The following is an 18,915-nucleotide window of genomic DNA, read 5'->3' on the forward strand; positions in this document are numbered from 1 at the left end:
TTTATACCCAGTCCCCCAAACCCTGTTCCTTCTGGCAACTATCAGCCTGTTCTCTATATCTATGAGTCTGATTCTATTTTGTTTGTTTGTTTTATGTTTTTCTGTAGCTTCCACATGCAAGTTAGATCGTACGGTATTTATCTTTCTCTGTCTGACTTATTTAACTTCGCATAATATCTTCAATGTCCATCCAACAGTGTACAAGGGTTCCATTTTCTCTACATCCTCCTATACTTGTTGTCTGTTGATTTATCGATGATAGCCATTCTGAGGTTGAGGTGATACTTCATTGTGGTTTTAATTTGCATTTTCCTGATGGTTAGTGACATTGAGCATCTTTCATATGTCTATTGGCCATCTGTATATCCTATTTGGAAAAGTGTCTATTTAAGTCCTCTGCCCATTTTTAAGTAGGATAGTTCTTTGTAAATTTTGGATATTTCTTTCTCATCAAAAGTATTGTTGGCAAATATTTCCTCCCATTCTGTAGGTTGTCTTTTTATTTTGTTGATGGTTTTCTTTATTGTCCAAAAACTTTTTAGTTTGCTATAGTTCCATTTGTTTATTTTTTCTTTTGCTTCCTTTGCCAGAGGAGATATATCAGAAAAAAATTGTTATGAGAAATGTCTGAGATTTTACTGCTTATGTTTTCTTTTAGGATTTTTATGATTTTGAGTCAAACATTTACGTCTTTAATCCATTTTGAGTTTATTCTTGTGTGTGGCATAAGAAGGTGATCTAGTTTTATTTCTTTTGCACATATGTGTCTAATTTTCCCAACACCATTTATTGAACAAACTGTCTTCACTCTATTGTATTTTCTTGCCTCCCTTGTCAAATATTAATTGATTTATACATGTAGGTTTATTTCTGGTGTCTCTATTCTGTTCCATTGATCTATATGTCTGTTTTTATTACAGTACCATGCTGTTTTGATTACTATGGCCTTGTAGTATAACTTGATATTAGGTAGCTTGATTCTGCCAACTTTGTTCTTCTTTCTCAAGATCACTGTTACTATTCAGGGTCTTTTTTGGGTCCATATAAATTTTAGGAATACTTGTTCTAGTTCTGTAATATATGCCACTGGACTCTTGATAGAAGTTGCATCGAATCTGTAAATTGCTTGGGTAGTATGGACATTTTAATGATGTTTATTCTTCCTACCTATGAACATGGTATACTTCCACTTATTTGTATATTCTTCATTTTTTTCTTCAGTGTCTTATAATTTTCTGAGACTGGTCTTTTATAATGAAGCAATTCTGAATGGTATTGTTTTCTTAGTTTCCCTTTCTGATAGTTCACTATAAGTGTATAAAAAGGCAACTGATTCTGGGTATTAATTTTGTATCCTTCTACTTTGCTGAATTCATTGATCAGTTTTAGTAGTTTTTTGGTGAAATCTTTAGGGTGCTCTATATATTGCATTGTATCACCTGCAAATAATAACAGTTTTACTTTTTCCTTTCCAATTTGAATGCTTTTATTTTTTCTTCTTGTCTGATTGCTGTGGCTAGGACTTCCAGTATTATGTTGAATAAGAGTGGTGAAAGTGGACATCCCTGTCTTGTTCCTGATTTTGAGGGGAACTCTTGTAGTTTTTACCCATTGAGTATGATGTTGGTTGTGGGTTTGTCATATATGGTTTTTATTATATTAATATACTCTCCCTCTATTCCCATTTAGCTGAGGGTTTTTATTATAAATGGGTGCTGGGTTTTATCAACTGCTTTTTCTGTTGACTGATATGATCATGTGGTTTTTATCCTTTATTTTGTTTATGTGGTGCATCATGTTTATTGATTTGTGGATATCATACCAACCTTGCATCCCCAGGATAAATCCTACCTGATCATGATATAAGATCTTTTCAATATATTTCTGGATCCAGTTTGATAATATTTTGTTGAGTATTTTAGTATCTATGTTTTTCAGTGATATTGGACTATATTTTTCTCCTTTTTTAGTGTCTTTATTTGTTTTGGAATTAGGATAATGCTGGCCTCATAAAATGAGCTTGAGAGTTTTCCCTCCTCTTACATTTTTTTGAACAGTTTAGAAGAAGAGGTGTTAGTTCTTTTATGAATGTTTGACAAAATTCACCTGGGAAGCCATCTGGTCCAGGGCTTTTGTTTGTTGGGAGGTTTTTGATTACTGCTTCATTTTCACTAGTTGGAATCTGTCTATTCAGATTCTCTGATTCTTTTTGATTTAGTTTTAGAAGATTGAGTGTTTCTAGGAATTTATCCATTTTGTCCAAGTTGTCCAATTTGTTGGCATATAGATATCTGTAATATTTTCTACGATCCTTTGTACTTTGGTGTCAGTGTTATTTCTCTTCTTCCATTTCTAATTTTTATTTTTTTGTGTTCTCTCTTTTTTTCTTGATGTGTCTGGTTAAAGGTTTGTCAATCTTTTTTATCTTTTTAAAGGATTAGCTCCAGAATTCATTGATTTTTTTTTTTTTGTATTTTTTTAAAGATTCTATTTCTTTTGTTTCTGCTCTGATCTTTATTATTTCCTTCCTTCTACTCACATTGGGATTTTTTTATTGTTCTTTTCCAAGTTCCTTAGGTTGTTTATTACAGCTTTTCCTTCTTTCTTAAGGTAGGCCTGTAATGCTATCAATTTCCCTCTTAGGATTGCTTTCCCTGTGTCCCACAGATTTTGGGTTGTTGTGTTCTCATTTTCATTTGTTTCAAGGTATATTTTGATCTATTCACTGATCTCATTGTTAAGCCACTCATTGTTCATTAACATGTTATTTAGCTTTCATGTCTTTGTGTGTTTTTTGGTTTTTGTCCTGTAATTGATTTCTCATTTCATAGCATTAAGGTCAGAGAAGATACTTGATATAATTTCAGCCTTCTTAAGTTTATTGAGACTTGTTTTGTATCCGAACATGTGGTCTATGTGCACTTGAAAATAATGTATGTTCTGGTGCTTTAGGATTAAATGCTCTGAAGATAGCAATTTAATTTATCTGATTAGTGTGTCATATAAGGCTGCCATCTCCTTGTTGATTTTCTGGCTGGATGATCTATCCATTGATATCAATGGGGTATTAAAATCCCCTACTTTGATTGTATTTCTTTCAATTTCTCGCTTTATGTCCATCAAGGTTTGCTTTACATATTTAGGTGTTCCTATGTTGGGTGCATAAATGCTTACTAGGGTTATATTCTCTTGTTGGATTATTCCCATTTTCATTATGTAGTTTCCTTTTTTTGTCTCTTATATAGCCTGGTTGTAAAGACTATTTTGTCAGATATAAGTATTGTTATCCCAGCTTTTTTTTTCCTTTACATTTGCATGAAATGTCTTTTTCCATCCCTTTACTTTTAATCTCTGTGTAGCTTTCATTCTATGGTGGGTTCCTTGAAAACAGCATATATAGGTCTTTTTTTCTCATCCATTCAGTTACCCTATGTCTTTTAATTGGAGCATTTAAGACATTTATATTTAAAGTGATTATTGATAGTGTCATACCTATTGTCATTTTATTTTTTAACTGTGTTCCTCTGTTCTTCCTCCTCCTCCTCCTTCTCCTCCTTCTTCTACTTCTTCAAGCAAGCCCTTTAGCATTTGTTTTAATACTGGTTTAGTGGTAACAAACTCCTTTAGCTTCTGCTTGTCTTGGGAGCTCTTTATTTTTCCTTCAATTTTAAGTGATAGCTTTTCTGGATAAAGTAGCCTTGGTTGTAGGACCTTGCTTTTCATTACTTTAAATATTTCATGCCAATCACTTCAACTGGAAAGTTTTGTTGAGAAATGATATGACAATGTTATGGGAGCTCCTTTGTAGATAACAAACTGCATTTCTCTTGCAGTTTTTAAGATACTCTCCTTGTCTTTAAACTTTGCCATTTTATATTTTATTATTATTTATTATTGTTTTTCAATTACAGTTGTCCCATTTTCCCCCATTGTTCCCCCCACCCAGCCCACCCCTTCTCCCACAGTCATATCCCACCCCATTGTCCATGTCTATGAGTCATTTATACATGTTCTTTGACTAAACCCTTCCCTTACTTATCCCCCTTCTTTCCCTCCCCCCTCCCCCCTGATAACTGTTATTCTGTTCCTTGTTCAATTTAGTTCATTTGTTTGTGTTGTTCCTTAGTCTCCTGTATTAGGTGATATCATATGGTATTTTTCTTTCTTTGCCTGGCTTATTTCACTAAGCATAATTTTCTCTAGTGCCATCCATGTCGTTGCAAATGACAGGAGTTCCTTCTTTCTTTCTACTGCATAGTATTCTACTGTGTAAATGTGCCATAGTTTTTAAATCCACTCATCTACAGATGGGCACTTAGGCTGTTTCCAGCACTTGGCAATTGTAAATAGTGCTGCTGTGAACACAGGGGTGCATAAGTTCTTTTGAATTGGGGTTTCAGGATTTTTCGGGTATAATCTTAGCAGTGGAATCACTGGTTCAAAAGGCAGTTCCATTTTTAGTTTTTTGAGGTAATTCCATACTGTTTTCCATAGTGGCTGCACCAGTCTGCATTCCCACCAACAATGCAGTAGGGTTCCCATTTCTCCACATCCTCGCCAGCACTTGTTGTTTGTTGATTTGTTGATGATGGCCATTCTGACAGATGTAAAGTTGTATCTCATTGTGGTTTTTTTTGCATCTCTCTGATGGTTAGTGATGTTGAGCACTTTTTCCTGTGTCTATGGACCCTCTGTGTATCATCCTTGGAGAAGTGTTTATTCAGGTATTTTGCCCCTTTTTAAATTGGGCTGTCTGTCTCCTTGGTGTTGAGATGTGTAAGTTCTTTATATATTTTGGAGATCAATCCATTGTCTGAAGTATCATTGGCAAATAGGTTTTCCCATATGGTTGGTTTCCTTTTCATCTTGCTAACGTTTTCTTTTGCTGAGCAGAAACTCTTCAGTTTGATGTAGTCCCATTTGTTTATTCTTTCCTTTATTTCCCTTGCCTTAGGAGATGTATCTGTGGAAAATATTGCTACCTGGGATATTTGAAATTTTCCTGCCTATGTTTTCCTCTATGACTTTTATGGTGTCACGGCTTACATTTAAGTCTTTGATCCATCTTGAGTTTATTCTCATGTGTGGTTTGAGCTGATAGTCTAGTTTCATTTTTTTGCATGTCCCTGTCCAGTTCTCCCAGCACCATTTTTGAAGAGGCCCTCCTCACTTCATTTTATGCTCCTTCCCCCTTCATCAAATATTAGTTGACCATATAGTCCTGGATTTATTTCAGAGCTTTCTATTCTGTTTTATTGATCTATATGCCTGTTCTTATGCCAGTACCAGACTGTTTTGATCACAGTGGCTTTGTAGTATAGTTTGATGTCTGGTATTGTGATTCCTCCTGCTGTGTTCTTCTGTCTCAAGATTGCTTTGGTTATTTGGGGTCTTTTTGGTTCCATATAAATTTTTGAAGTATTTGTTCTAGGTCAGTGACATATGTCATTGGTATTTTAATAGGGATTGTATTGAATCTGTAAATTACTTTGGGTAGTATGGCCATTTTGATGATGTTGATTCTTCCCATACAAAAACACGGTATTTGCTTCCATTTATTTGTATCTTCCTTAATGTCTTTCTTCAGTGTTATGTAGTTTTCCAAGTACAGGTCTTTTATCTCTTTGGTTAAGTTTATTCCTAGGTACTTTTTTTTTTCTTGTTGCTATAGTAAATGGTTTTTTTTTTTTTAGTTTCTATCTCTGATATTTTATTGTTGGCGTACAGAAATGCCTTAGATTTCTGTGTATTTACTTTGTACCCTGCTATTTTGCTAAATTTGCTTATTATGTTGAGTAGTTTTTTAGTGGAGCCTATAGGGTTTTCTGTGTATACTATCATGTCATCTGCAAATAAAGAAAGTTTTACTCCTCTTTCCCAGTTTGGATGCCTTTGATTTCTTTTTCATGTCTGACTGCTGTGGCTAGAACTTCCAACACTATGTTGAATAGGAGTGGAGGTAGTGGACATCCTTGTCTTGTTCCTGATCTCAGGAGGAATGCTTTCAGTTTTTGTCCATTGCATATGATATTTAAACTTTGCCATTTTAATTATGATGTATTCTGGTGTGGGCCTGTGTGGGTCCATCTTGTTTGGGACTCTCTGCACTTCCTGGACTTGTGTCTCTTTTTTTTCACCAGGTTAGGGAAGTTTTTGGTCATTATTTCTTCAAATAGGTTCTCAGTTCTTTGTTGTCTCTCTTCTCCTTCTGGTACACCATGATGTGGATATTGCTACATTACATGTTATCCTTAAGGTCGCTTCAACTATATCTTTATTTTTAAATTATTTTTTTCTTTTTGCTGCTCTGATTGGGTATTTTTCTACCTTGTCTTCCTAATTGCTTATTCAATCTTCTGCTTCATTTAAGCTACTGTTTATTCCTTCCAGTGTATTCTCTATTAAGATATTGCAGTCTTCATTTCTGACTGGTCATTTTTTATGATTTCTATGTAATTTTTCATGCTGTTGAGCATCCTTACATTCATTACTTCGAGCTCTATATCTCATAAATTGCTTGCCTGCATTTCATTTAGCTCTTCTTCTATAGAATTCTCTTCTTTTTTCATTTGAGGCCTGTTTCTTTGTCTCCCCATTTTGGCTGACTCTTCGTGTTTGTTTTTATATATTAGGTATATCTGCTATGACTCCCGGACTTGGTAGAATGGCCTCACATAGCAGGTGTCCTGTAGGACCCAGTGGCACAGTCTCCCTGATCACCCGAGCTGGTTGCTCTAGGAGTGCACCTTGTGCACATTATGTGAGCCCTCCTGTTGTAATTGAGACTTTATTTCCACTGACCCATTTGTGCATGGGGTTGACCCTCAATCTGGCTGACTGTGAGGTTCAATCCCCAAGTGTGAGCTGCTGTGCCAGTGCTAATCACACAAAGTGAAATTTGCCTCAGCAGGGTTTGGTGCCTGCCAAGATTCCCCTGTGGATATACTGCTTGTAGAGCTGATTGTGTCTTGCTCTGTTGTCTGAAGCTGGCCACTGGGTGTGTTAGTTCTGGGCCTCTTCAGAAAGACTCTGGTATAGACTTACGTCAGACATTGCCTGTGAATAGCCCTAGGCTAACTGTTTGGAGCTTTCAGCAATCCAGAGCTTGTGGCTTTCTTTGCTGGGCCTGAGCACACATAGAAAGGACCAAGCTGCGCACCAAGGCCAGCTTTTGCCAGCACCAGGCCAAGGGGTGCATCAGCAAAAGTCTCAAAGTCCAGGGATGTGCCTCCTCCAGTAGGCTGCCTGTTTTGCTTAGTCACTGAAAAGGCCTCTGGCTGTACTCCTCAGCAGCACTCAAGCTCCACAGAGTAGGGCCAGAGGGATTCCTATGGGTGGGCTAATTGCTTCCCCCCCCTGGCTAATGCTGCATGGAGGGAGTGCTCTGTCTGAGAATGATGGCTTCTGTAGTATGAGGGAATGAGCACAGGAATCCTGGAGGCCTTCAGCTCTCTCCCCAGATCCACCAACCCCAGACTCTCCTCTCACAGCTGTAGTTTGCTCTGCCCTTCCACCTCTGGAGCCCAGGGTGAGTGACTGTGAAAGAAATTTTGTGCATTAGCCCTTTAAATGAGTGGCTGCATCTCTAGCTCTCGCTCTCTCTTGGGGCCAGAAACCTCACTGTTTTTCTGAGATAGAAGTTTTGTGGATGCCTTTTCTGGTTCTGTTGCTCTAGGCTAGGGAGCTCAGCTTGAGGTTTAGTCCCCACACTTCTCAAGGGGAAGCCTCCTGCAGCTGAGATATCCCCCCAAAATTTTAGCTGCCACCAGTGAGAGCCCAGCCAGCCCTCTAGCACCTCTGCACTTCCTAACTGTCCTCAATGTGGCTTCTTCAGTAAGTCCTTGGTTATAAGACTTCTCTCCAGATAGTCTTCGGTTGATTATTTAGCATTATTTTTCTATAATTTAGTTGTAATTCCAGTTTGATCCATGGAGGAAGTTACTGTAGCTTCTGCCATCTTGGATCTCATCATAGTTTTGCTATAATAAGATTGATACTTCAATCAACTGATATAATTCCACTCAAGATTTTCACTCCAGGTTTCATGTAGAATTGCTTATCTATATTTGAAAGTAAATACTGTATTTCAATATTGAAACAAATCTTAGTGTCACACCATGTTTATATTTCTGATGTTGGTAAATGATTAGGTAAGATGGTAACCTATGTAAGGAGGTGACCACAGATCACACAATTTCAGGGATGCCAAAACTGTCATTGAAACAGGCTTCCAAAGCTGATGACCAATTTCAGCCAAACACAGAGGCCAAAGCTGAGCTCTGGTGTGATTATGCTCCCAAAGAGTTCTTAGAAGATTAAATGGGGTGATATATGTAGACAATGATATCTCTTCAGTAGCTGACAGATAATATTTTCACTATTTTTGCTTTTTGTCAGAATCTGTTATATGATATTATTGTATTGTATTTTGACTCCTAGTGAAATTTATAAGCAAAGCTCTTGAGTCAGACAAACCCAAAGTCAAGAATGAGCAATGTTGCTCTGGCTGGTGTGGCTCAGTGGATTGAGTGCCGGCCTGTGAACCAAGGGGTTCAATTCCCAGTCAGGGCACATGCCTGGGCTGCAAACCGGGTCCCTGGTTGGGGGCACACAAGAGGCAATCACACAATGATGCTTCTCTCTCTCTCTCTCTCTCCCTTCCCCTCTCTCTAAAAATAAATAAATAAAATGTTTTAAAAAAGAGAGAAAAAAGAATGAGCAATGTTCGTGCAAAAAGGATCTGGTTCCCTGGACATTTCAATTTAATGTATAGAAGGCTGTCTCCATACCTCGTTACCTCACTTAGCCAAAATTTCAATGTTTCACTCTGTTGTGACTCTCAGGACCATGGCATCATGACAATTATTTCACCCATTTTAAGGATATGTTTCAAATTTGATTAAACCCAGAACAGACTCCCAAAGTGTATGGAATTTATAGATGGAATCCTTAGAATTATTTATGGTGATATTTCAAATCTAAATGAATAGCTATTGATTGTGAATGTAAAGTGTATACTTATTGTAGCCAATTCCAAGCCTAGAATCTTAGGATTCTAAGTGGATAATTTGTGTCACAAATATGCTGGATTTCAGGGCTAAATTGAAAATGTGACTCTACAGAGAGATTTGCACAATTCTTGTTACTGAAAAGCTATTTAGTTCCTAGTTATTTTGTGATTGTATACTATAATAATTTATTACTTTAATATTTGTATTTCAGGTTAAATCTTTAACAGCATGTCTGCACATGTTAAACAGCTGTAAATAAATGAGTTTGTCATTTTTCACTCATTCAACAAGAAACTCTACAGTTCATAGATTTAGAATTGGGGACTTGGAGAAAGGTTACTCACCTTTCAAAGTAAAATCACAGTGATCAGTTGATTGCTCCCATGCCTGCCCTCCACCCCCAACCCTTATCCCCACCTCCTCTCCTCTATCTCCATCACTCATTGGGCAATAAAACCTTTTGAAGTAGGCTTCTCAGATCGGTGATCCAGGTAAGCAGAGAGTACCATTTCAGCCTTGTAGTTATCTTCTTTCTGATCTTGTAGATTGCTATTTTCCTGTGAACTTGTTCCATTTTCACTGGTATAATGTCAATGCCTCTCTTGTTTAAATCTAGGGCCTGGAGGTTCTTTATTATATGATTGATTATAACAATGGGTATGTTCAACTTAACCATCTCATGGACAACTTTTAGCCAGAAGATGGAGTGCAAGAGCCAAAGACAGGAAACCTTGGGCCATTTATGGCTTTCATATATTTTTTTCTGTATTGAAAAGCCTGGATTTATATACTTAATTTGGCACGTAGAGCCCAAAGTTCAGAATCATAATGTGTGTGAAGTTAGGAGTGAGCTACTTAAATAATATTTTTTAATAAGCATAAGACTTAGGCTTAATAATTTGTTGGTAACAAGTTAAAAGCATAAAACCAATGATCAGCATAATAGAATAGATTTTGGTTCTGTTCTAACCAACAGTGTACAATTAATAATGTTGGTGCTTTTTTCTACATGTCCATATGACAGATAGTCCGAAACAGAAGGAGCAGGGTTAATGCATTTTTATGAGTCATTGTTTGGACATAAAACAGATTGCCCAAATGTTAACAGTTGGTGATTATGGTGAAGGATATACAGGAGTTCTTTGTACTATTCTTATTCTTGCCTCTCTTTCTCCAAGTTTCAAATTATTTACAAGTAAAAAGTAAAAACAAACAGAAAGCCCTCAGAATTCCTAGTTTATTTAGTCAATCAGACATGGCATGTTTCTGTCATTTGATTAAAAACAAGAGCGCTTATATTGTCCTTAACCTGCTTCTTAGGGAAAAGAAGTTGATTACTGTTGTTTCCTGAAATCTATAGCCAATTGTGAAATTAAACACAATGGGTATTAATTAAGGGAGTTTAGCTTTGGCTGGTGTGGCTAAGTGAACTGAGCGCCGGCCTGCAAACCAAAAGGTCACTGATTGATTCCCGTCAGGGCACATGCCTAGGTTGCGGGCCATGTCCCCAGCTGGGGGCGTGCAAGAGGCAACCAATTGATGTATCTCTCACACGTTGATGTTTCTCTTCCTCTCTTTCTCCCTCCCTTTCCCTCTCTCTAAAAATAAATGAATAAAATCTTAAAAAAAAAAAAAAAAAGAGTTTAAGGATTTGATACATACCGGTTATCAGAATTTGAGGTTTTCCTTATTCTAAGGATCTTGGAATCTACAGTGAGATAGAGACATGGCAAATAGTGTCAACACACCTCCACAGAGAGGCAGTGTTCACTTTCTATGACATGTGGAAATAGGTGACTATTCTTGGACTTCTCTGTTTGTCTTTTAGAAAGACTCTGGTTAAGGGAGCTTGCTGCCTGTTCATGACTCAGCCACTATAATGCCAGCCTGTGTCAGAGCACTCTGCTCCTGGCACCAGAGCCAACAAGCGGAGGGCTGTACTTCCTATATTTAGGAACCTAAATCCATTCCAACCCTCAGACTTTAAAGTAAACCAAGCCCTGATCTTCCGCTTCCCCTCCAAGACTACCAAAACAGGACCCACCGTAATGAAGAAAACAGCAGTGCGTGCTGTGCCTTGCAGTCAGTTATCCGTGTTTTCCCATTCATTATTATTATTGCTTGGAGTCCGGCTTAATCCTTTTTTTCCTATCAAGCAACATATGGATTATATTTTCTAAAAAATTAGTCTGCTTGGCAGCCCTATACAGATTCTAGAAATGTATGAATGAGTTCAAATGAAAGTGAAGTTTTTTGCTTGTTTGGTTGTGTTTTGTTTTGTTTTGCTTTGCTTTGCTTTGTGTCTTAGCACCTATTCCCCATTCTCTTCCAAGAGGAGATTAAATATTCCAGTACATGTGAAAGAGTATTACAGAAGTTGAAAGTTCAATTGAAAGAGCTGAATTGGCCTCTCCTGTGGTTTCAGCTCTCAGTAGCACGACCCCTGCATTCAATGCAGTTGGCAAGATTTTTTCAAGTGGAGTGAGAGATATGGGTTTTACTAGTCTCTATAAATATGACCATTTATTGAACTCAACATATTTATGTTCCCATTTATTCTGTGTTCATTTAAACTGTCCAATTTGCTTGACCCAGTCTATAAATGTAAATTGCCTACATCTGAAACTTACACTGGATGGCTTCTGAATGAGCAGGAGTGGGAACTGTATGACTTATACAGTCCAGAACAGGACTCAAGGTCACCTCCAAGCCACAAGTCACTCTCTCATTCTCCCTTTCCTCCCACTCTCAAAAGTACTAAAATGCACATTATTCCAAAACTTTAATTATAATATTGGAATGAGATAACAGATACACTAATAGAAGCAATTTTGTCTTGTTTAAAATAGTTTATTTGCTTGAGAAACTCAGGAAGTTTCAGCAATGTCAAAAGAACAAATATGAACTGGGTTTGCTATTTTCTTTATTATAAGTCTAAAAATTTTACATCGCAAAGCAAGAGTCAAGGAATAGTAGTAAGGAATTTCAAGAATTTAACTAATCCTGGCTCTATTGGCACAATTATCCTAACATTGCCCTCTTTCAAAGGTTAGAGTTTATTTAACAAGTTCTTAAGGAGCATGGGGGTTGGGAGGTCTCCTTGCCTCTTGAATCAACTTCTCATTACTGCTTCTTCATCTACACTCTGTTAGAGAGTGTTTTTTAAATATCACTTTCTGTAATTTAACTCCACTTCTGGTCGATCTTGTCTATACTGGAGGCCTAGGAGCCCTCGTAAAATAATCCTTCACATTGGTAAAGGTAGTTTTGCAGCAACTCCCCTCACCTTATTTTCTTCAGGCATATCTCATCACCTTAAAGCTTTCTATGCTTTTCTGCTTTCTACTTTTCTAATATTTCCTTCTGGACCTCATATCTCCAAAATAAATTGACTCACTTTCAGATATCAAAAAACTAAAAATGTATGCACCTTATGAAATCGCTATGCATCAAAAGGAAATTGGTAACAGACATTAAGAATGCCAGTGATTTGTGTATTTCCTCTAGGACATTTTATTTCATTTGTGTAACATTAGAAACCAGTTCCTTGAAAATAAGAGCTGAGAAAGGAATACTGTACTAACAATGCTTGTATTAAAATTAGTTGGATGACATTCTGTATGGGCTAGAAATTTCTTTTTAACTTATTTCTAAATCTTAGAAAAGTGGGGAATTTAAATCTTTTTTAAAACCTTACTTAATAACATACTTATTAGAAGAGACACTATAATGATATCAAAGAATTTAGTCCAATGCCTGGCACATACCAGATGCTCAATAAATAGTAATTAGCTGATTGAGCTTCAGTCATGTAACCATTCAAGTATATTTTCTAATATAATTTCTAAAAAAAAACTTTCCTCTAATTAGGTAATGAAGGCTAGTAAGTTGGAGACTCTCCAGATAACTGTTGAAGTGTCCTGAATGCTGTAAAGCTGGGAAATGGTCTGAAATACTTAAGTCTAAGGTGTTATTGGAACGCTAACATTTTTAGGATATGGGACTCATTAAACCTTTTCCTGCTCATTTGAATACCACACAATGCAGAACATTCTCCCTTTATTCTTGCTATGCAGACATTGTGAGGAAATGCAGATGTGAAGTAATATCCAAGGACTTTTAAACAAATGTGAAGTTTAATTCAATTGTTTCCTGAGAGATTGACTTCTTGCAAAAGCCAAAGAAAATCTCTTACTAACTCGAAAGGTAACCCCACCCCCCAAAGAAAATTTGAAACTATAAAATTGGGGAGGGCTTGGTTTAGAAAACTTAAAGTATTTGGACAGGGATAATTATAAGGACTTGAGGCTGCACTGTGAATTCCATCATTCTGCTTCTGCTAAAATAAGCAGCACAATGGTTCTTTTATCTTTTTATGTTTTTACCAGGAGACTGGTGAGGCAGCTTTGATGAAGGAAATCCCTATTTATATCAAATCTAAACACCCAGGATAAATAGGATTTTTTTACATGACAGGGTCATAGAAAAACAATGATCTTAATGAGGCATCCCAAGGAACCTATGATCCAAAAGTGTCTTCTAAATTATTTTAATAAGAAACATGAAATTAGATTCAAGAAACACAGTCTCTTTGTCTGGATGTAAAACAATGTAATTCCATGCCACATGATATTAGACATTTCTCCACCTTCTCTTGTTCTGCAGAGATGAGCCCATCCCACCTGGGATTTCCTCTCAGTTGTGTGACTCCCCACAGAATGTCTGTCCCATGTACTTCTGAAGCTCATCCTCTGGTGACGACAAGGCTGGCGCAGTTCCTTGTGCAGCTCTAGCTCTGAGTGGTGCCGCCTCCTATGCTGAGATCAAGGCAGAAGTTATTGATGATGATGTCTTCGCCTGACCAACAACACATCCCCAGGCAAGATCAAGACCACTCATGGCGTTGTTAGCACAGGTCGTCGTCGGCAGCCGTCCATCTTGAGAGACGATGGTGTAGCTTCTTAAGAGTCTATCTGCACCGCCGAGAATGGCTGTGCAGTCCGACTCGGGAGTGACACGGTATCTGTCTCCTCCTGTGTTGGATCGACATCTTACGATGACGCTGGAGTGTCCTCTTCAGTGAAGCTGAAGCTACAGAGCCTGGGCAGGGTGATACGGAGGGTCTGCTGTTGCCCATGCAGCAGACCCCCCCTCTCTTCGCAGCTGAAGGGTCCAAGGGAAAGACGGAGTCAATACAGCTTGGCTTCAGGTGCGCCGCAGGAGTTGCCGGTGTTGACTACAGCGTCAAACCGCCTTAGGGACTCCGGCTCCGGATTTTCTGTCGGGGTTTACTCCCTTAGCCTTTCCCCTGAAGAGGTATGCCGCAAGGCAGCGGAGGTTTTTTAGAGTCAGAGTTTTCCTTCTCTGATGTGCCCTGACTGGAAGATCGAACCAGCGACACTTAGCTCGCAGGCCGACGCTCAATCCACTGAGCCAAACCAGCCAGGGTTGAGGAAGAGAGAGAGGAACATCACTCACTGTGTGGTTGCCTCTCACTTGTGCTCCCCACAACTGGGGACCTGACGTGCAACCTAGTCATGTGCCCTGACTGGGAATCGAACCAGCAACCCTTGGCTCACAGGCCAATGCTCAATCCACTGAGCCACAGCAGCCAGGGCTTCCTCTTAGCACAGGTAGTGAGCTAGATATTAATAAAAATGAATGGTGCAAAACTGGCTAAGCTTAATTAGGTTGGAAGCTACAGCTTCACACACTCCAGGGGATAACAGCATTGCCCCATCAAGGGGATTAACACCTCTGCATTCTTCTCTTCCCTGCCACACCCACCCCTAGGGAGAGAGGAAGAATCTCCCCAATGAAACAGCCAGCCCTCCATTAAAGGGGGCAATCCCTCCGCTGAGCACATGTGCAAAAGAAGCCCAGATGGCGCAGGGTGAGGTCCTTCTACTTTGAGGCATGCACAGTAAGAGCTAAGGTAGCGACCATAAGGGGAAATGTTTATAGTCTTGGAAAAGGAATGTATTGGGTAAGGGACACAGAACCCTGGAAGATTTAGAAAAGGAATTGTTAGAGGGAGGGCCCACCACAAACCTGCAAAGGATTAGGGAAGAGATTGGTCAATTTGAAAATCCAAGGTGATAAAATCAAAGCTTAACAAAGGCCTCTCTCTGGGTAACATGTGTTCATTCACTTGTTCTCTCTCCATAGCATCCAGGTGGGCCCAAGTGTCAGTCCCAAGCATGGGCCTGGGCACAGCAGCACAGTGCCAGCTGAAGTGCAACCAGGAACAGAGACTAAGCTAGCTAGATGGGCACATGGACTGTGCTTTGACATGAACTGAACTGATGGCACAGAATTACTGGACCTTGGCCCTTCTTCTGGGCTTGATAAAGACAAGGCTGGACTTCCTTCACAGTGGGGCAGGTGGAGATGAAACACTGGGGACCTGGGGGCAGTCTTTTGTTTCTACCCCCATAAATCTTACCACTACACCTCATCCTCCCATGAGTGGGTCCCCAGAAATGCTTTTCTTGCAACTCCATGGAAGGGCCTCTTTCCACTGGCAACAGCATCACAAAGAACTTCTCCTGCCACAGTTAAAAACTTGTAGCACCAGTTCTGTGGATGGCTTACATTTTGATTTCATTCATTGACACCTAGGAAGAAGCTTGTTCTTTTCTTGCATTATCTTTCATTGCAAGCCTCTCTCAACTTAAGCCTCAAATATAGGTCTATGGGGGTGGAGCCATGGGAGGCTCTGATTAAAAATTCCCTTGCCTTTGAACCCACCGTCCAAGGATTTATTTCCAGTTGCCAGGTTTTTTTCTTTTTTTCCTTCATCTTTACCAGATATTTTATATCCAAGCTGCTACACTCAGAACAGCTTTAATATTTAGTCAAGTTTTATTAATTTCAAATTTCTTGAAATTAACACTTTAATTCAATATTGAGTGTTTTTGTGCCTGGCATATAGTACATGCTCAATAAATGTTTATTGACTGGGTAAGTTGCACCTACTCCAGTTTAAATTTTGAGTGGGGACTCTAAGATAAGTAAGATTAAGTTTCTACCTTCAAGGAGTTATCCTCTAGAGGGGAAGATAAAAGGAATCATAATCTCAGTTATATCAATAGAGACAGAAATAAAATGTTCTGGGGGGAAATTGAACCTGGGTATGTGCGATATTCAACTCTCAGCAGCTATACTCCCTCTACTAACTGTTTTGAATCAGCACATTTACTATATCTTAATGCAGACAGGTATCCAATTTTCTTAAGCTGTTTCTAGCACATGCTCCTGCCACCTCAAGCCACCCCTCCATGGTCCATAGGTAGAGCTGTGACCCATATTGCCTCGAGTTTCAGGGACACCTCACAGTTGTCTTACGTCATCATTCCTGATGTTAGTGGATGAGAGGGACTAGAGCGAGGGAGGGAGGGCAAATCACTTAGCTCAGGCCACCATAACAAAATATCACAGACTTGGAGGCTTAAACAACAGAAATTTATTTGTCACAGTTCTGGATGCTGGAAGTTTAAACTGAAGTGCTAGCAGGTTTTGTTTCTCCCCAGACTTCTGTCCCTGGCTTGCAAAGGGCCATTTCTCATTGTGTCCTCATGTGGAAGTTTCTCTGTGTGTGCACCCCCTGTTCTCCTTCCTCTTCTTCTAATGGCATCAGTCCTGTTGGTTTAGGCCCCCACCCTATGACCTCATTTAATCTTAATTATCTCCCTAAAGGCCTTATCTCCAAGTACAGTCACATTGGGGATTAGAGCTTCAACCTATGAAGTTGGGGGGCACAATTAAGTTTATTAACTGATTATCTGTCAGTGCCATTTATTGTTAAGAGAATAGAGCCTTGAAAGCGATGAATCTTCAGAACCTTCATGTGACATATGGGCAAATGACTAGTTTCACAGCAACATCCTTTTTGTTTTTGAATTTTTATTTTTTAGTTCTAAATTTGTTTTTATTGTGTTAGAATACACATAAAGTTTACCATGTGACATTTACTACATTCAAAATGTTACCTAGTTCCAGAACATTTTTTTTTTCTTTTCTTTTTCAGTACATTTTCAACCCAAAAGAAAACCTGCACCCATTCAGCAGTCACTTTCCCTTCTTTCCTCCCCAAATCTTGGGCAGTTTACTAATCTACTTTCTGCCTCTTTGGATTTGTCTATTCTGTATAGTTCATACTAATGGAATCATACAATGTGTACCTGTTGTGTTAGGTTTCTTTCACTTAGCACACTGTTTTCAGGGTTCATCCATGTTGTAGTGTGTATCAGTATCTCAATCCTTCTTATGGCTGAATAATATTCTATTGTATGAATAAACCAAATTTTGTTTATCTATTCATCAGTTGATGGACACTGAGTTCTTCCCAGTTTTTTGGCTTTTATGAATATGCTGCTATGAACATCTGAGTAGAAATCTTTGTATAGACATGCTTTCAACCATTTTGGGTATATATACCTAAAACTGAATTGTAGGGTCATACACTAAATCTGTGTCTAATTTTTAAAGGAATTGTCAAATTATTTTGCACAGTGTTTGCATCATTTTATATTCTCATTAGCAATGTACAAGGGTCCCAGTTTCTCTACTTTGTCACCAACACTTATTAATTTCTTCTTCTTATTATTATTGCCCTCCTAGTAGGTGTGAAGTGGTATCTCACTGTGATTTTGATTTGCATTTCCCTAATGACTAATGATGTTGAGTATCTTTTCATGTGCTTGTTGGTTGTTGTATCTTCTTTGGATAAATGTCTTTTCAAGTCCTTTGCCTGGTTTTCAATTGGGTTGTTTTATCTTTTTTGTTGTAAAGTTACATACATCCTCTGGGTTCAAGATACATCAAATACACAATTTGCAAGTATTTGCTGTAGGCTTTTTGATATCATGTTGATTTTGTTTATGCCACTCTTTTAGATATTCTGGCACTATTGAAAGAAGTCCTGGATGGGTTTTAACTCCATATCTCCAAAAAGAAAACATAACGATGGTAAATATCAAAGTCAACATAAAAACGGTTCAGTAAACTCTGAGGTTAGAGGTGCCTAATGTTTAAAGTTAATGGTAGATGAGAAGAAGAGAATTTAAAATATGTAAATTACTTTTCCAAAAGTCAGTATATTAATTACAAACAAAAATAGAAAGATGAAAGATGAAACATTTAAAAACAATAAGAAAGAGTTTTTTTTTTCTCAAAATTTTATGACCGTTTTTATTTTCAGATGAGGTTAGGTAACCATAACACAAAATGGAAAGAAATGTAAATTAACATATTTGTTGGGCTTGAGGTCTTATTTGTTAATACAAATACTTTACTTAAAAGAAGTCTGGTAAACCAAATGTGAATTTTTAATACTACTCATATTTATAAAAGAGGAAGAAAAAAACTGAATGAGCCTAGTGAAAGCTGTTCTTCCTAAGCAGACTGCTGACTGGTGTACAGATGGTAAGAACCTTCTGCTCTTGCTAAATCTTGCAGAAAAACACTGTAGATCTTGCAGCTTTTAGAACTGCCAGCCAAATGACATATGATTACCTCCATATGATTTGTATCAACTTCAGTTAGCAAAGTTATAAGTAATCATTTCTTTACTTGTATGACTTTCTACTTGTACTATTGAAGACATGTCAGAAGTTTGTTTTTAAGTCAGTTGTATTTTATTCATATGTAGGTACAGACTGAAAAATGGAATAACCTGAAAATATACTTTTGCATTTAATGTCGCTAGAATTCAACTTTTAAGATTGAATTTGTGTATAGAATTCTTTCATATGCGTTTAGGTATATTTTGGCAGACTGCCTGACATTTAATTTTGATTATAATAAATAATTACTACTACCTATATGTTATGATTATTAGTTACAGTTTCTCATAAAAGACCAGTAAAATAGTTTATGCTGTGTGTTAAGGATAGGGAGGGAG

Source organism: Furipterus horrens, unplaced genomic scaffold (genome assembly GCF_987537825.1).
Source record: "Furipterus horrens unplaced genomic scaffold, mFurHor1.1.pri manual_scaffold_4, whole genome shotgun sequence".
In the NCBI taxonomy this organism is placed as follows: domain Eukaryota; kingdom Metazoa; phylum Chordata; class Mammalia; order Chiroptera; family Furipteridae; genus Furipterus; species Furipterus horrens.